We start from the raw sequence: 14,212 nt of genomic DNA, 5'->3' as shown, positions 1-14,212 counted from the left end.
TCGTAGCGATTAGTATTAAAGCTAAGTATTCTTCCTGACGACAGCTGAAACAATTTTGCTGTGTTTTTAACTACGTCACGACTCTTCGCACCCTTCGTCACTTATCGTGACTAGCAGAACTGTGACAGAACTGAATTCTTTGTCAATTGATTGCAATTCTGTCAGTTTGGAACGTTCCGGATCCATCATCCCCTTAGTGAAGCAGATGAACATAATAAAACTCTTCACAAAGGAAATAAATATTTGTTTATTTTGATTAATATCGCATTAAATATAATCGTATAGAAATGCTATGAAATAGGGTTTAACGTCACACTGTTATGCCCCCGCCAGACCGGGGTGGCGTCCTTACTGCGCTGCTGCGACCGTACGGCGACCAGAAAATGCACAAGGTCGTCGGCAAACGTGATCACAACACGAAAAAATGTCCCCAAAAAAAACTACAAACTTGAAAAAAGTCGCATTCTCATAGCTTTCCAGTTCAGATCGCAGAGAGAGAGAGAAATGGGGTTTAACGTCCACTCGACACAAACTAGGTCATTTCGGGACTAACATTTGGTTTTATTTTATTTTAACAACTCGCTTGCTCGTAGGGGTCTTTAGCAGTGGGAGGAAACCGGAGGACCCGGATAAAACCCACGAGGTTGGACAGGCGACCCTACTCCTTGTCACGTACAACCGGGGATTCGAAACCACGCCAGTCGACTCAATGACAGACTTTATGATACAGCGCGCGCACGCTAACCATTCAGCCATCCAACCCCCCTCAGATCGCAGAACCTTGGCGTTTGTTTTGAACATGGTCAAAACAAACGCCGTGGCTCGGCGACCATGGAGACCACAGCACGATAGCTTGCGTTTCTACCCCGCTTATGGCGATCTTGACGTGCTCTAAAACCATTTTCCATCGCCGTAGCAGCGCAGTAAGGACGCCACCCCGGTCTGACGGGGGTATTAATGAAGACGGGAGATAACCGTATAGACTCGTCCAGTTATTTTTTTTTAAAAAAAAGCATCGATCTTACTAATTAGTGTACGTTAATGCTTTGAAAACCAATAAAACTGTGTACTTACCATTATCAAATGTGCAAACGTGGGTCGATTACAGTGACTTTCCTTCTGGTATCCAGGTACAAACTTACGTTTCATTTTGCCATAACTAGGTTGATTTAAGATTTGGACCATTTTTTAATTTGGGGAATTCAGATGGTCAATAAAGGTTGTTATTTTGTATTTGTGTAGAAAAGTTAGTCTATTACTTTCAGTCTATTTCATTACCACTAGATAATAATTATTGAACTAGAGGATATTAAAGATACACGCGCTGATAGTTAAAGTATTTTTGTTATTAATATTCATAATACACAATACATATAGCATTCTACATTGATTCCGGTTAGGTCAACCGTGCGAACATTTGATACAAAACCAATTTATAAAAGCCTACTGTTATGGAACCATATCCTTTAATTGCGTACCCATTAAATTCACGCACAATGCAACGAAATCAAATCAGCAAATGTTATTTATTTATTTAACAGTTTTCAGTTGTACTTTTACATTAAAACAAAATCGCGAGTAATACTTAGCATTCAACGGTTATCCCTAAAATTAAATAAAATAAAATAAAGATAATCTAATTTTGAGAATTTGTATCATGTCCTATATGCATAGTGACACATATCCATTTAATGGTGTTTCGTGATTATCTCAAAAAACATTCTAGCACATTTTTCAAGATATGACATGATGATTTGACATCTTATTAATCACCATGATGTGTAGAATCTGGCTTGAAATTGTAAAGTTGAATCGGATACATCATCCTTACAAAAAATATGACTGGTTAACGATCCGTTAAATATTGTGAGTGTCTCTGATAATGGGCATTTACAATATGAAACTAATAATTTTAAATCATTACACTGTGTTATCAACAAGACTTGTACATGTATAATATGAACTAGATATTTCTACTTCGATGGTGGATGGGTTGCAAGGCAACGAGACACCCGGAACTATCAATACATAATATGACCCTCTATTTCGATGTTTTATAGGTGAAGTGAAAGCCGTTATCACGGAAAAACGTATAAGCCTAGTTGCATAATTTCAAATAATGTAATGATTTTACAACCTGGTGATTTGCATGCTTTCAGCTTCGAGTAAGATTTATGTGTATGTTTGTGTGCATATACCACATGAATCTGAAGATATACCATGTGAAATATATGCTTACCCCTTTCGAGCACCTGATACCAGTGGCGTAATAAAATCGAGACTAGGAAAGTAACTGGCATAATTATAAATCAACAAAATGCTGCTTTGGGATATTTCAGTCGAAAAAAGATTTGTTGAGGAGTCCTGCTTTCCGAAATCCTACATATGACACTGTTTGCTATGTTGGGTTGAATTCATTTTCCTGAAGCAACGCCCGCGAGTTTTACAACATCTAGCCGTTGCTAGGTTAGTCTGATATCCTACACTCTTCGGTCCACTATCTCACTTTACCGCGTGAACAAACACGTAAAGGAATAGATACGTTTACAGCCATATAAAATTTTCTTCTAACTGAAAAAACTCCAGACACAGCAAAGAAAAGCAAACTGACTAGCATAATGGAAGAACAAAAAAGTAAATTAGAAAGGTTTGGACTAAGATGTGAAGTGGTTCATTACGTAATCATAGCGGAAAAGCTGAGGTTGAAGTGGAAATGTTCCAGCAACCTTGAACTTGGCAACTCGGTTATTACCTGGTATAAGCGGTGATCTTTCCTTTCGAGGAATCTGAGAAATCTAGAGCTGGGTCCTAGACCAATCGAAATTAACGACGACAAATGTAGAGTATTACGCGAAGGCCTTGATACGGAGTTAAAGTGAGAACAAGCCTTTTATTGAAAATTGGAAGAATTATATTTTTTTCTCTTTATCTTGCATATTATATCACTATGCTTTTACAATGTTTGTTTAGTGCTGTTCTGACATTTGCCATTGGGTTTAAATAAGAATAACCGACCGTTCGTTTCCAAGAGATGCTGACAGAATCACAGTTGTAAAATACGTGGTTATGAAATCACCCCAATCCATATATATATGTATACCAAAAAATCAAGCATTTTGTCATATTTCGTGTTAAACGTGGCTTTATTTTTACAAACAATGGCTCAATTAAACCAGCAGGGCAAATAGTAAAATGGCACAATAATTAAACTCATTGATACATATGCCTCATAGCTGTGGGGCTCCGAGCTAACCCATAGCTAATACACAGACAAAGTTGAATTAAATTTGATAAAGAAAACTGAAAAATCAATCTTATTGCACCCCCCTTCCCCCAAAGTTCGAACATTGATTGTCTGTCTGAACATTTTCCTCTTCACTTCTCTGTGTACACTTCTCAAGTGTTCTTATACTACAAACGACTGAATTGTCTTAAAACTAATCCATCTTGTTCCCGTACTATCGTGACAGCAGCATTCGATGACATTAAAACAGTACTGAAGCTAACCCTAACTTTCCTGGTCTGCGTGGATCCTTAGCAAAACAAAATTTAATCTTAACATGAAAATACAACGCAACTCATTTTATTCAAATGCCTGTAAGATAAATATAATTGACCATCAACTAAAACTTATATAACACACGACACGTGTATCTAAACCTGTTGAGTTGGGCAATTCATAGCTTAAAGATGCATTATGTAAGATTTAAATAGCTGACCGTTCTTGCTCTAATAGATAATGAAAAATGGATATATCGATAATTTCTGTGACAAATTACCTTATGAACGAAGTTATTAGTCTTTGAAGGCTTTGCAATGTAGTCGCGAGTGTCAAGTACTCTTGTTACAATAATAAAACAATCTAAATTATCCGTTTTTAAATTAAATTATTAAATGGCTATCGCGTTTCAATCCACTGAAAATCGCGACCATTTGATGTCCTAGGGAGTTGATTATGGGGTTATAATTTATATAACTTTTGATGTCAAAAAGATAGATCTGCAATAGGCAGATGTAGCTCTTGACATACTGGATATTTTATGTACATGTATATTATGAACATTTTAACAAATAGGGAAGAAGAAAGAATAAGCATACATGGTCTAGTGTGCGCTATATGCCGTCTTCGTTAGCCCACTCGGGGAAGAACAGTAGGATGGTAAAGCCCATTTCATTTCATTGCACGATTTATAATTATTTGTTTTATTCTTGTGTCGAAACCACTGGACTGGTAGCTTTGCTTGTGACCCGATCTATCTATCTAGTATCAATAAACTATAACACGTACTTATGGAAGAACAATTACTGATTTATTTGGGCGACGTTTCGAAGAGTATTCTCTCAACGTTTTCAAGCAAGTACAGTAACAAATGTGTAGAGCAATTATATATAGACAAGCAATAACAACAATTCAGAAACCATGCATGACAACAACAAGATCAAAGGATTAAAAAACAACATGATCAATATACATATGACGGATTATAGGGGTAAATAATTTTAATTGGACAACCAATCATGACAAATGAGAAACCATACATGATGTGATTGGCTAGGTGAGGGTACATCAAGGGAATAATAAAGGACTGATAATAGGGGTAAACATACCATTAAACCAAACAAAAGGGAAGCCATACATGTTACGAAAACATCAGAGGAGTAGTGAGCTACATAGGGATTTGCTGGTCTTTCGTAATGCTACCAAATAACATCAAATATAAGATAAAATTGGTGTCATTTTTATTTCCCATACGTCTTAAGGTATGAAAGACCTCACTAATAACCTCGTCCAATATCGAATAGGACAAAATTATCAACGTTAATAATATTATCTACAAATCATACACTAATTTTAGACAATTTGATTATCGATTATTCGGAAATCTCAGACACCCTAGGGCACCTGAAGGAAATTAGAAATCAAAGCGATTACCTTCATCAAACATTCGGAAATATTTTAGCGTTAATATATATAATGATTGGATTTCATTCTCTAGACTAACAAACCTGAAATGGAAATATTAACCCAGATTCACGGTTTAAGAGGACAAAGTATAATATATTCTTTACCGAAATGAAGTGAGGATTAACGGCTCACTTTTCTGCACTAATCGGGTAAACGAAGACGGGCATACATCATGCACTGCGCAGCTATGTCTTACTCATATTTATATTTTCAACCGTCATTAGTATACACGGGACCTCAGATATTTGTCAAATTGTTTTCCTAGCAGTGCCCTCCGTTCTGACAAGGGTGAATCATGTTGAAAAGTCTGGAGAAACTTCCTCATCCATCCATCGACATAATCACCAATATATTTGTGATTTATTAAAGAGGCATTATATAAGATTAGAGAAAGAGCTGACAGTGCTCGCTGCAATAGTTTTTAAAAAGATAATGAAAAGGGAATATGTTGAAAATTTCGGTCAAATCACTTCACTCTGAGCCGAGTTATCAGCGAAACAATAACAGTGTAGCCCTGATTACCATTGCTACCGTTGTTACGACAATAAACAATGTCTCGATTATCCATTTTTACGTTAAATCATCAACCGCAAAACGTATTTGAATCGACTTCAAATCGGAGCCATCTGATGGCATCGAGAGATGATTATGGTCTTGGTAAGTTTATTAATAGAAAATTAATAATTTATATAACATTTAAGGCCTAAGGAATGACCTGCAATAGTTAGATTTAGCTCATGCATAATGCCTGTTTAATTTGTGTTTTTTTTAATAACAAGAATACAATTATTTTTAATAGAAATAGATGATAATGTAGACAGCATCTGGTCGCATAAATGTCATTATTACAAAAATGGCACATTAAAACACAGCAATTGTATGTTTTAATCCTCATTTTTGTGGGGTAATTATATACGAATGTCCTCGATAATCTGACAACTTTACTCCTTATACTGACGAGTTTTCAGAGATAAAGAGAAACATACACAATAATGATTTAAGAGATCAGATGGGTATCAGATAAGATTAGTATATATGACGTATGTATATATAAATAAACAGACTGGATAACAAGACGGTACAAATATTTTATGTCTACTTCTTTAAAGTCTGTATTTTAAAGGTGGTGCTATGCAAAGAAAAAATCGCATATGTAGCTGATATTTAATCATTTATTCACACAGAAGATAGTGATTTACTGATTGACAAGCTAAGGCAGGAGATGACTGCATGGTCTTGGAAAACCTTGGGTAGTCCATCGTTGACGAAAAGCAAGACGTTAAATCTCATTTCATTTCATTTCCATCGTTGAAAAATTCCTCAAGAATTTGCGACCAATCGTTATATCAGTCTACAACAACTTATAGACGACTGGACTGACATTCCTGAAAACCCTATGTCAGGGCCAAGACCACCTTAGGTCGCACTATACTGATATGGTCGCGGGTAATTGCAGCTCGAATATTGTTTCGTATACTTTTAATGCATTTCAGGCGATATGAAACGCATACTCTGCCGTGTTTGAAATTGACGAAAAGTGGGGTTATAGATAGGAGAGATCAAGAAACTCACACTTCCACTTGAACCATACCATGAAATGACGAAGCCACATCGGCTGGTGTATTTTATTTGATTCTTTCTAGTGACATTACAAAAGTGCAATAAAAATGTGTTATCTATTAAGTTGCTAAATAAATGCATTTACCACCCCCAAAACATAATATATCTAAAAATAATCCAATACGGCTTGAATTAAAAATGTACTTAAGACTTTTATGCAACTCGTATTACTATTCAGTATCAATAATTTGACATATTCAAGATATAAATTTCAATTTAGTTGTCAGTTTTAAAGCTATAAGAATGCTCCATGTTGTTTTGTTAGGTCATCTTGATGACGATTGATGGCTTTTATCTGTTGGCTTCTCCGACACTGGATACTTGAGTCAAGACATCAAATAAAAGTGCTTAAACTAGTTGTAGCAGAATCAAGATGTTACCAAGCTATTCTCCATTTTGGAAAATCCAGGAACTGTGAAGCCCCTGAAATTTGTTGTCTTCCGCATTCAGAAATGCCACGGGATTAAAATATACTCGGATCAAGAATATATCCCTTTAATTGTAAACTGTCATCAATATTCATTAACAACTACTGGATACAATCTATAAATACAATATTTAAAAACATTTATCCCACTTTCGTTTACAGGAATTTCTACTTAGTGACCTCATCAACGAAATTTAAATTTTCTGTTACCGTTTGCAATGTAGCCCTTAATGATAATTTTCCAAAGACCAGCCTAAGTCAACAGACTAGGTTATTTAATACCAAGTATATAGAATGAGGATGAAATAGTAAAATTTTAAGATTTCTAGAAAAAGGAATAATATGGAACGAGCTTGAAATGACTCTGGAACTGTCAAACCTATTATACACACTTTTTTAGCATGTAACGCGAACGGTTATATTATCATTTATTTTTATCGACGGTCTATACAGTCTTTAACAAAATAATTTTTCGATTGATTTGTGTATTAAATACTTTAGTTGATTTCTTTAGATAAACATGCTATATCCATAGAATGTGTCTAGCTTATTGAATTACCATGTACCTTGACAAATCGTATTACCCCCAGACTAGACATAGGGGTAAGAGGAATTGTTCTATACCAAGAGATGCTCCAGTAGTTTAAAGCCCCCACAAACAATTACCGAAATATATATTATATTAATATCAGATTATACAAGCCCGTAGTATATGAAACTAATATTCGTCAATAGACGAAGAGGACCCTATTAGTCTGATTCAATTTATTCGAGGCTATAACCTATATCCAGCCACCACAGCTGGAACTTTTAATAGTTTCTACTAATGACTAAATAACCTATAACGAATTATACCAAACAATGACGATACATGGATAAATGTGCTTCTTGAGTGCATAGGTAGAGTAAAGTAAATTGGTAATTATGGACTATTCTTTGATAGACACTGAAGCTAATACTGGTTATCAATGAGTTAGGTCTTCAGTGTAAAATGATTAGTTTCTCCGATAGATCATTAGTAACACATGTGTGAATTAGAATTTATATCGACACGGGTATAATTAGATAGACACTTTCATTAGCCAAATCTTATTCAGCTATTCTGCTACCGTGATACCTCTAAACTGATGAAGTAATAAATAAAATCTATCTTATGTGATAAAATGTCACACAACCTAGTGTAGTTCTTTGGCGAGATTAAAATTATCGCAGCGTGTATAACAACGTATGTATGTCTTCAAAGAACATCATCAATTAAATAATTCATTTATACAATAACTTTTATGATATTAATAAAAGAAATGATATCAGTAATATGGATATCTCGTAAAGTATTACGTCTAAGCCTGGTATATGCGTATAGGCTACACATAATGACAAAGTCTTTATGAATTAATACCCCCAATGTGATTATCTGAGCAGTCCCTCAGTTGAAAAGGTCCGTGATTATACCTCAAAGCTTGCCTAAGTGGCATCATGAGACCTATATACAATGTAATTAACTGCCTTACCATGAATTGCAAGCTTTCAATCTAACGGGTTTGTTATCAACTTTCGTCTGAAATATCCCTGATCACGTCAGACATAAGTGGTAGGAATTGAAATCTGTTATTATTATTTTACTTGATCAGACGACTTACGTTGAATGGACTGAGAATGTCGTCTTGTTTTTGGAAAAAGGTTATTCGTAACAACAGTATTTCGGGTTAGAGTTATTGGCCACTGATAGGGTTAGGTCTAGGCCAACTTCTTATTGGGACACTCTGTATAATAGACATAAGGAGTACTCGGTAGCTTCAATAAGCTTGAGTTAGGGTTAGGTCATCAAGTGTTTAAAAGTATTTTGAGCTAACCTTAATTCATATATAGTTTTTACGGGGTAATCTTTATTCATAAACACTGGTTACATGAATTAATTATCCATTCCTTTGTGTTTTAAGTGAAAATATTGGTGAGGCTATCCCTCAGACATCGGACAATTAAATAGCTATAATATGCTATTCCGACTCGGTCCATTACATACTTGAATTCTTACTTAATTCACCAATACTTTTCGGATAACATTATTGACATCAATATTCGATGATGACGGTGGTCGCTTTGATTTATAATTTCCTTCGGGTACCCCGGGTGTCTGAGATTTCCCAATAATCAATTTTCTAAAATAAGTGTATGATTTGTAGATAATATGATTAACGTTGATAATTTTGCCCTATTCAATTTTGGTCGAGGTTATCAGTGGGGTCTTTGAAATTTAAATGATGTTATCTGATTACATACCAATAGTGAGTTCTTATATTGCGCACAATTCCGTCAAACTTAATACTTAAGAAGCATAAAGCAAACCCGTGTTAGCTACATGAACATCTCAATTCTTATAATGTGTTCTAAAAAGAGTAAGCGTCCATGTTTCGTTTTCGGATAATGTAGCTAAAGGGGGAAATGATTTGAACAAAGATTACATAATCCAGCAATACTTGCTAAGGATCGGTTCACCAACTACAAAATATATTACTTTTTCGTCTGTTTTTTCTGTTAAGAAGTGTATATACATAATTAGCAACAAATCCGAAGCAATATCGCCAGTACCACCAAACCCACACTAACGTTTTAACCATGTTATAATAATCATTGAAACGAAGTAGTAATATGGGCTGGTGGCCATGAAGATACCTAACCAAAGAAGTGGAATCCATGCTACTAATGGTGTCTATGGACAGATGAAGATGAATTGTGATGAGTTTGACCAGGATGATGATCTACAGCCAGGCATGTGGGATTGATTTTGTTTTATATTGATTATGACCAAGAATAACCCGGACATAAAATGTGTTGAAAAGGGTTAAATCGTCCCTAGCCATGATGCTACATTTTCATGGACTTAAAAAAATATGCAACTATTGGCGTTTTAGGGACACCGGAAATACTGGAAGAGTTGGATAGATAATGTTGACTTTTAAAATATTGGTTTGCTCTTACATTGCATTAGGTAGAAATTTTATTACGAAAAACCCGGCATTTAGGAACTTTGTCTATAGATATTACAGTTCATTTTGATCAAATATCGCGGAACTAGCTCCAACATAGACGGGTTTATGACATAAGGAAGGGGAAACTTGATTTTTACATCACATTTCTGTACGTGGTTTTGGGATGCATGTCCTTTACAAAAACCTCACTTATATTATTATTTTTTCATTATTAAACTTCAGAATTAAACAACCTTAAAACTGAGACTTAGTTTAATACTTAGAAATGAGAATAGGCATATTGACTGGATTTGGGGTAATATTTGAATCAAGCAAACAAGGGGTCTAGTGGTTCTGGTCTATCGGTCAGTGACATTATAAAAATTCCGAAATCGACCCTGTTTTATATATAAAGAGAAAATGCGATTATAGTTTTATATTTAGATAACCATTTAAGGCAGTCTGATCAAAACAGAATAAGGATGCTTTTCTTTACACATTCAATTCAATAAAGATTTGAGGTCCATTACAGTCGCTAACCCAGCATTATCTTTTGTTGCTGATGATGTTGAATTTGACGAGATAGTCTCCGATAGATGGCGATTACCGTGTAATAGGACTAATCATTATCCTTCATATAGGACTGTTCTATCCATATTATACAGAATGTACCATGAATAGTCTTGCAATGTCGAGGTCACCGTTGCCAGTAATGGAAATAATAAGGGAATTTTCAGCTGTCTCTCAACTAAACCACACCAAATGAACTTATCTGTTCACTACTGACAGAGTGTATTAATGCGATTTATTTCATATCTGATACTCGTCGGTATATTAGCTTCACTGGTAGGTGGACATTTACAGATATCAGATGCACTTCTAGATGATATACGTCATAGATTCGCTCATCGAGGGTGTTAAACGCGTTGATGATTTTTAGTAGACAAACCAAAAGCTCTACCCACGTCAACATTGTCATTACTTAATTTGCACCAGAAGCCTATTTATTTTCAGCACTTTGTTTGCAAAGATATAACCGATTATTTTGTTTCACTCTCAACACGCTAATCCAAACATGAAACTACAATTAGTAAACAAGCTGTTTTGCGCATAGTCTTAAAAAACAGATAATTAATCGTGCCGTGTTTTCCCCCATTAATAATTAGAATAATATATCGGATCCATCCTATTCCATATGAAGTGTTTAACCAAAGTTGGTTCAAATGATTCATTATTCTAATTAATATGTTTTTTTTACATCGATTAAATAAGACCACATTTATCAGTCTATTTATAAGTATAATCATTGATCATTATAATACGTGTTTAGGTCTTATTTATATCATTATCTATATTTTAGTACGTTTATTATTTTCTTACCAGTTTGTTAATTTAGAAGGTGAATTTCAGCCTAGAAATCAAACCCAAATGTACAGGGGTGGGTTAAAGAACGCGCTGAACTTGATCGGAATATCAAAAGACTAGAAACTTTTTTTAACGCGACCGCGGAGCAAGACCTCCACAATGTCCTTACAAGAAACGCTTGTATTGAGGAATCGGGGTTGCATGTAAGACCGAACATCCATAGTGAGCCACTGCTTAGTAGATATAGGTGCTTCAGTAACTATCATTTCGTTAGAATTATATGGAGAAATTGACATGCACGTTTACAAAAGCGGACATATGGAGGTAAGCTAGCCAACAACGATCATTTGATATCCACAGAAATGTAAAAACATTTGTCGTTGCACCAAAAGGCTCTCAGTGCATTATAGGAGTTGATTTCCGGAGAACAAAGCAGCGGAAATCCAAAGCTGAGACTCGAACGACTAGGCTCTCAGTGCATTATAGGGGTTGATTTCCGGAGAACAAAGCGGCGGAAATCCAAAGCTGAGACTCGAATTTTTGAAGATAAGAGATAGGGAATTTAAATTATAATTCTTTGGCTCGATTGGTATATTCCGGTCTTCTGTGTCCAAGACCAAGTCTGCCCCTGCACAACATGCGCGAATATACAATGGATACACACGCGAAGCTTACCCTACATCTGAATGTAACAACATCAGGCCACAACTATAACACGTCATAATGATGTTTTTAGAAGGGAGGGATCATATGGATTGTCAATAGGTTTCGATTATCATTAACATTTCTAGAGTTTTGCTCATTCGTTGTGAAATTTTGGTGGCACTGATAAAGCTTCAAATATCAAACAATCTTCTTTGAAAATGTATATGGGTTGTCTTATTTTATTAAAACCGTAAATCCTACTGATTTGTACAGAGCGTTTGGATTTTATGCACCTTTGTTAAACAATTTTGTTCGCAGGTGCAATGTGCAACAGATCTTTCGACGATTACCTCAACGATATATTTAGATTGTCTATGTTAGAAGCATATTCATTTTCAATTTTTTAAAATTATTGTCACACAGTTGTTGTCCTTGTTTCAAAAAATTGTGACCGTACCGCAATATTAACTGTACCATCTATGGAATACCAAACCCATACTATGCAATAGCTACCAAGATAATATGCGTTTGGTCGTAATATGATTCAAGCGCAAAATCTATAGGGAGTAATGCGTTGACTCGCTAATCAGGAGATCTGGGGTTAGCTCCCTGTGTTGCCGAGAAAGTTCCTTGGGATTTTCCGGCGCAGATTCCCCCTTAACATTGTCAGCAGTGCAGGGCGGAGGGTCTGAAAACAAAGTCAGTATCTGGGATGAAAACCATTGGATTAAGAGTAGGTAGTAGCGCCGCGGAATAGGCAAATTTTCGCTCATAGCACACTGTATGGCGAATACCCGCCTTTATTAGCTCACTCGGTGCAGAACTCCATTTCATTTCCTGCAGAAGTCTATACAATTAAAGGTGGTGAAATTCCAGTAACACAACAGTTCCACCTTTCTCACCCTCGTCATCTAATACGTGCTTTTAAAAGATAAAAGATAAATCACCACTTCTGTCAACGAGGAGAAAATTTAATCAGAGCCTGATCCAAAACAATATATTTAGATTATATCAAATCTCGTTATCTTGGAGCTGAACTCGAGTCACCCGGACGAGACGACCAAGATATGGAATTCGTCACAACATTTTCAGAAGAACCAGTCTCTTCAATACCAGTCTAATGAAGCTAAACTAAATATTGTAATTTGACAAATTGTACATAGTCTGAAATGTCAATCCAGTTGCGTATTTAGAAAGGAGACACATTTCCTATGTAAATTCTGTTTTTGAATTACTCTGATTTGTTAATGTACATATTGTATTTTGTCATTACATGCAGAATGAAAGTATAAATCCTTTACGCTTATTTTATGTCAGAATCAATCAGTTGTATCACACTGAAGCATCATGGTCATTTCCAATATATAAATAGCTTACGTTTACTGAATACATTGGTCAAATGTTATAATTTCTACTTCCGTGTTTCGCCACCTGTATGTAAATCCCCTGCATATCTTTTCATTCATCTGTCTGTCCTTAAGTAGTTTTCTATGAGGTGGTCGTCGCTTGGCATGGTATGTTGAATTTGGATAGTCATTTCCTTTCAGGTGGTAATTTTAAAACATATTATTATTAAAGATGCATTATGTAAGAACATAATCTGCCAATTACAAGTCTTATTTCTTACTTCTAATGTTGTATAACATTTTATTTAGACATTTAATCATACGGAAAGCTCATAAGCAACCCACTAGACATTTAGATGGCTTAGATATTGAATGGATTGAGACCACCCGGGATGATGGACATCGCTCAGTTAAATCACTGACCTTCGGGACTTCGTTCATGATCATGGCAGTGGTACTTGACAACCGGCTATTTCTCGTCAAAACTTCAGACACCATAACCTCGCTCAGAATAAAGTAAAACTTCTAACACTCATAACCTAGCTCAGAATAAAGTAAATAGACTGAAATTCCAATATATTCATTTTCCATTATCTATGTTTGAACTATTATAGCAAGAAGGGTCAGCTCTTTATCTGAATCTTATATAATGCATCTATACTGGCATACATTTAATAAAATAATTTTCTTATGAAAGAAGTTGTTCATCATACAGACACTACAATGCAGACAGAAACATAATAAATGAGATCTTTTTGTCGTCAGTTGCGTCATAGTTTTCGATCATGCTTATCTTAATATTGGGTTTTAAGAAATACTTTAGTATATCGAATAATAAATCACAGAAACAAGGAAATCAAGCATCAAACTTTCA

The sequence above is a fragment of the Patella vulgata genome, chromosome 7 (genome assembly GCF_932274485.2).
Source record: "Patella vulgata chromosome 7, xgPatVulg1.2, whole genome shotgun sequence".
Classification (NCBI taxonomy): Eukaryota; Metazoa; Mollusca; class Gastropoda; family Patellidae; genus Patella; species Patella vulgata.
The sequence above is the reverse complement of the archived record's forward strand: the minus strand, read 5'-3'. Positions refer to the sequence as shown.